Source organism: Phaseolus vulgaris, chromosome 7, assembly GCF_000499845.2.
Source record: "Phaseolus vulgaris cultivar G19833 chromosome 7, P. vulgaris v2.0, whole genome shotgun sequence".
Classification (NCBI taxonomy): Eukaryota; Viridiplantae; Streptophyta; class Magnoliopsida; order Fabales; family Fabaceae; genus Phaseolus; species Phaseolus vulgaris.
In genome coordinates this window covers 20,298,313-20,304,604 of record NC_023753.2, presented here as the reverse complement: position 1 = coordinate 20,304,604, position 6,292 = coordinate 20,298,313, and the positions used below count along the sequence as shown (strand labels likewise).

At 30.8% G+C, this 6,292-nt stretch overlaps 1 pseudogene; it reads right to left on the bottom strand.

Moving 5' to 3' along the window:
• Positions 1–602: 602 nt before the first annotated feature.
• Positions 603–4,496, bottom strand: LOC137827852 (uncharacterized; annotated as a pseudogene).
• Positions 4,497–6,292: the final 1,796 nt, after the last annotated feature.

The window sequence follows — 6,292 nt, the reverse complement described above, 5'->3', positions numbered from 1 at the left end:
CATTTTAATATAGCACTTTTTTTTCTATTTTTAATTTTTATGTATTTTGGTTCTATTTAATTATCATATTTCCAATTTTAAAATAACAAAAAAATCTCTTACAATAGACAAATAATTTTATTTATTTTTAATTAGTTATCACTTATACATTTATTATGAAGTAGAAATAAAAAAAATATACTTTTTTAAAGATTGGGTTTACATTATAACAATACTATTATACAGATTTAATATAACAATACTATTATACAGATTTAATATAGCAGTATTAATCATAATATTATATTAAAATTGATTTTTATTCATATTATACTACTAATTATATTATTGTTTAAGTAACAAAGGTATTGAACTGTTTTAGTAAAATAGCATTCAATTATTGATCGATGAATCATAAAAAATACATCGAATTACAAAACATTTTCTTGATGGCTAAACCACAATTTTAATAAAAATCAGTTTGTGCATGATCAAAACAATAACTTACACAATATGAAATTGTGGGACATATCCATGTTGTCATTTTGTAATATAAATTGAATGTCACAATATGATTTAACTTCAAACTATAATTCAAGTTGTAACATATAATTGGGTTGCTTTCAAATATTGTCAAAAACTTCAGTATAAACAACATTCTTTGTCTTGTTTGTTACATTCCCATCTTCATCGAGAATAAGAATTCTCAATCATTTCTTCGTTATGACTCTAGAGATAGCTACATACAACTATCCATGTGTGAAAAATGGACGTGGAAGATATATACCAACTTTTGTCAATGATTGACCTTGGCTCTTATTAATTGTCATTGTAAAACATAAAGCTACTGGAAATTGTCTTCTTCGGAATTTAAAGGGCATACCTGCATCTGAAGGGATCAAATTCATTCTTGAAATCAATATTTTCTCACCAATATTTGTTCCTGTTAGAATTGTTGCACGAATTAAATTTTTACTCAAAGCAATAACTTGCAACCTTGTTCCATTACAAAGATCATTGACTTGATCAATATTTCTCAAAAGCATAATAGACACGCCAATTTTCAACTTAAGGTGATGATTTGATATTCCTGGACATTTTATCTCATTTAAGAATTCAGACGGGAACCATTCCTCTTGAATCTTTTGGTCTTCATCTGATTGGCAAGGTGTATCCAAGCTAAGATAAGTTATTTCTTGAGCACTTAATAGAGATAAAATAAAATCATTCACTTGCTCTACTGATTCAGTTGTGGGACAAAGTATTGCTCCATCCTCAAAGTACCCAGAACAAATCATGTTAGTAAAAAAATTAGGATAAACAAAATTAACCAATGACAACAAAGGGGTTTCAGTGGCCTCAATCAATAGATCATTTGGGATTTTGCATGGTTTAATCTCATGTTCTGAGAAAGTTTTAAGACTTGATAACTTAGCCAAAGAAGAGAAGAGTTGATCGTTGACTTCACAACATCATATCTTGATGTTTTTTTTACAACTGGCAATATTTGCTTAAAATCACCTCCCAAGACCACAAACTTCCCACCAAATGATTTCTTACTATTTTCTTCATGCACCGTTCTCATAAGATCTCTCAAAGTTTTGTTAAAGGCTTCAAAGCACATTCGATTCATCATTGGTGCTTCATCCCATATAATCAATTTTGTTTCAATTAAAAGCCTGACCCTATGACTTCCTTGAGCTATGTTGCAAGTCGAGTCTTCATTTATTAAAATAGGAATACAGAATCTAGAATGTGTTGTCTTCCCCCAAGAAGCAATAAAGAAGCAATTCCGCTCAATGCTACATTCAACACAATCTTTTCTGCAGATCTAATTGTAGCAGATAATGTTATCCAAATGAAAGTTTTGCCTATTCCACCATAACCATATAGAAAAAAGAAACCACCCTTTTCAGAGACAACTGATGAAATGATGTTTTCATAAACATTTAGTTGCTCAGCAGTGAGACATTTCAACAATGATGTATGCTCTTTTACCATTTTATCTTTGTTGTAGTTAAGTTCATCCATAATAAAGCTATTTTGAAAGAAAGATGAATGAGAAGGATCAAGTTGTGGCAAACAAACAAACTCTTGTAATGACCTGCCATTTGCCATTAATAACTCTTGTATTTCTAATAGGCAAAGATCATGTAGTTCTTTATCCTCAATCCGAAGACCTAACATTTTTCAAATATACGAAACACGTTCATAATTTATAGTTGAAACTATGTAATTAAAATTTGCATTTTAAAAAATCAATACCTGGTGACTGTAACTCCTTTCTTTTGTGGTATAAAGTTCTGCCTGACACTAATTTCCAAGAAGCATTCCAAACCACATCCGGTTTGGACATTGTATTCATGAACAATAATGAAACAAATAGATGCTTGAGTTCATGACCCGAAGCTAATTCACTTGCTTCTTTTATGGCATCAATGAATTCTTTGTCATCTTTCAATAGCCCTAGTGCATAACAAGCTTTTTCATATGTATTGAATATTTACCCGTTTATTGTCTTGATGTTAGCATAGTCAACATAACCTTTTTGAATAGTTAACAATATCCTCATGTAATAAAATTCTCCGGATCCTGGTGGTACACAAGTGAGTCTACTAATGTTCTGACCTTGCTTCCTTAGTTTCCATTGTCTCTGTGTAGCAATCCAGACAAACTTGGTTGGAAATTTAGCATATGTCAAATTCCTTCCATCAGCATATTTTTTATTGGCATCAAACCAACCAAGAAACATTGTCTTTATAGATTCATTATTTTGAAATGCCTGATCAAGATTATCATCATCTTTAAACATAATTGATTGTTGCTTCGGTAAATGAAATGACAACTTCTGTACAGCTGATCATCTATGATGTATGTCAAAGCCAAAAGTTTTCCAAACAGCTTCACACAGAGATAAATATCTACAATCTTAAAATTCTTGATTTCATCAACATCTTGTGTCCAACCATTGATAATTTTCACTGTAGCCCTGTCAGGCCCTTTGTTGCCATATTTGAAAAGATATTTGATAGAATTTGACTTCTTGCAATATTTTGTATTCACATGTGCTTGATACCTCATAAGAAGATGGGGACTATATGGAACAATATTGCTATTATCCATTTGGATACCATTTTTTTCCACAAAAAATCCATTATTCCGATGTTTATAGATTGGATATCCGTCTTCATCAATAGTAGTTACACATGTAAACTTTTTGGGAAAGAATTTTGAACATTTACCTTATTTCATGCAAGGTGAATTTAATTTAACCACTCCACATGGTCCATGTATCATGTACCTTTTAACAACTTTGAACAATTTTGGATACAAATTTGGGTGAGGTAATTCAACATATATGATTTTATCAATGTCTGTTGCATTTTGCAGCTTGTTTGATCCATCCAACCATAATAGTATATGAGCATGTGGTAAACCTCTTTTTTGAAATTCAATGGTGTACATTCCTGAAACAAAAGAAAAGTATATGCATAATTAAGTATGGGAATATGCAGAAAACATTCTACTGTAAATAATTAATATAATAATTTGCACTTGTTTGACCAAAAATGTTATTCTTCTTGAAGTTTGTCATCCATTGATCAAGTTTGATTTTGAAGACTCTACAAACAATATCAAGTCTATCTGACAGACTTAATCCTTTTGGCTTAAGAGCATCACGAATTTCTGGCCACAGGACATTGCGTGTTATTATTATGAACAAATCAGGATAACTAAATCTTTTACAGATGGCCATAACATCTTGGCAATTGTTGAACATGTAACGCATACCACCAGTAAAAGATGAAGGCAAAACTCTGTTAATTGCTTCTTGTAAGCCATTCAAAATTTCATACCGAATTAATTTTTTATTTGCCTTAATGAAAGACAAACGTTGTGCTTCAATCATGGTATAACAATCTACCAAAAATTGTTGAAACAACCTACGTGCATGTACTATGTTACCAAAATCACAATTTCTTTTTTGAATTCTGAATGCAATAAAGTCCCTTAAGGAAACACATATTCTTTTTCTAGTTACTACCACGGTGTCGTTTCCTTATTGGAATATTTTCTTGATAACCATCTTTTCCATAGGGGAACATCAAAGGATATTGTAGTGGGATGAAAGCGGTGTGTGTTTCATGAAGCCTTGCTAAATTACCACAATACTTCTTGACAATTATATCTCTGCCTACGCCCATGTTAGCAAAATCTCCCACAATTAGAGCAACTATTTCATCTGATGATGGCGTGTTGTACACTCTTGGATCTTTGAATCTATTTCTAAATAATTAGAATGTAAAAGCAGATGGTGTATCCTGAACAGAAACATCTCTTACTCTTTGAAAGGATTTAGCAAGAACATTGTACTCATCAATCATCTTTATGAAATCACCAACCAGTGATTTATCAAGTATGGATTTATCATTATTTAACTTGAAACCATATCCAACAGAATTAACCATAGACAATGCGACAAATAAAGTGTTTAAATACGAGTAAATACAGAAATACTTACTGAAAATGGCTCATTTTATTAATTAACTCATTCTCTGTATCATATATATACAACTGTGCAAACTTGGGATTTGAACCTGACTCTGGTAACAAACTTCCAATACGATGATAATTTTGGCCACTAAGTATGAACTGAGAAGGTGCACAACCATTATTCATAGAAGAATCAATCTTCCCACCAATTGAAGTAAAGGAGAACATACTACTGTAATTTCTAATGTTATCTAAGAAATGTTTTTTTCTAGGATCTTCACCGTTTAATAATTTATGTAGCACTTCTGGAGGTCTTTGTAGTAAAGGTAGTTGTACTTTTCCCTTTTGGCAACATATAGAAAATCGAACTTCTTGTGGACGTTTTGATTTCTCAACTTGTTCCTCATACCACTGAACAACTCCACAATGAACACATTCAATCGAAGGTTAACCAACATGAAGAACATCTGAAAAAAAAAAACTCATATAATTCTGGTTTCTATAATACACCTGCTAAAATGTTATATGGTAATCATGAGTTCTAATATGATGTACTATGAATCTATTAATAATGTGCTTATCTTCATATTCTTTTGTAACTAAATCAATTGTTAGAAATACTTTACTTTCTCACATAATTGCTAATATGCTCACAGTAATTATACAATATCACCAATTTCATAATGTGTCAACCTTGAAGTTCAGATTTTGAATATAGTTCGCTTCTAAAATTTTTGTATACATCATCTGAGATAAATAAAATAATCATAGTTAGATGTGGAAACAATTCTGTATACAATATGAGGAAACACATTAAAGATAATTTACCATTATTTTCATAATTTGGAGACGATTCAGGATAATGCAAAGTTTTGCTAAATGAATTCATGATGTTCAAAGGATATCTAATAGCTTTCTTTTAAGAAACAGAGTTAGAATGATGTTCACCTCCAGAACACTGAATATATTCAATTTCTCCTATATAGACAAATTATTGATATCAACAATGGGTACATATAAACAATAATTAATAAATTACAATTGCAACCTAGTTGTTCTTCATCAATTCTTCGATGTGTTCCACAATGAGTACTTACTATTCAAAGGTAACTGATATAATTTCTTATTTTGCACATAGTCAGATGACTTTTGGAGTTCAGAACATAAAGAATATATTTGAGTCGACATTGGAGTATCTGTCATCAAAGTTTAAAATAAGATATGACATCTTACAAATCCAATATTAATTGAATAAGTTATTGAATTTCATTGTTTAAGACATCATTTACTATAGTTCAATTCCGATAATGGTTTCCTTTGTGCAATTGATTGAAGTGTGTTTTGAATATGAGAACGACTAACTACGAATAAAGAATAGTATAAACAATCATTAATTTAGTTAATGATATACAATATTTCATCATAACTAGGGCTTAAAGACTTACCTATACTTAAAGGACACGAGTGCTGTCTATTCTCTAGGTCTGATCCTGCATTCTGTGAAAACATAGGTTTTGTACCTCTTAAGATTTTGTTTTTGGTTGTACATCATGGGGTAACAACCATGGAATGTTTCACTGTTGCATTTTCGGATGAACTGTAAAGTACATCTGCATTAAATTTTGATATTGAATACATTAGTAGTTGCTTAAGAAAACCTACATTCTAAACCCTAAATAATTACCTGCATATAAGGTCCAACCTGAATATAAGTTTCTTACAGACTTAGCATTACGTGACAGACAAAAGTCTTTTGTACTGTCTCTGCCAAAAAATACTTTTTGTGTGTAGTTTAATCCATATGTAGTAGTTGTTAACT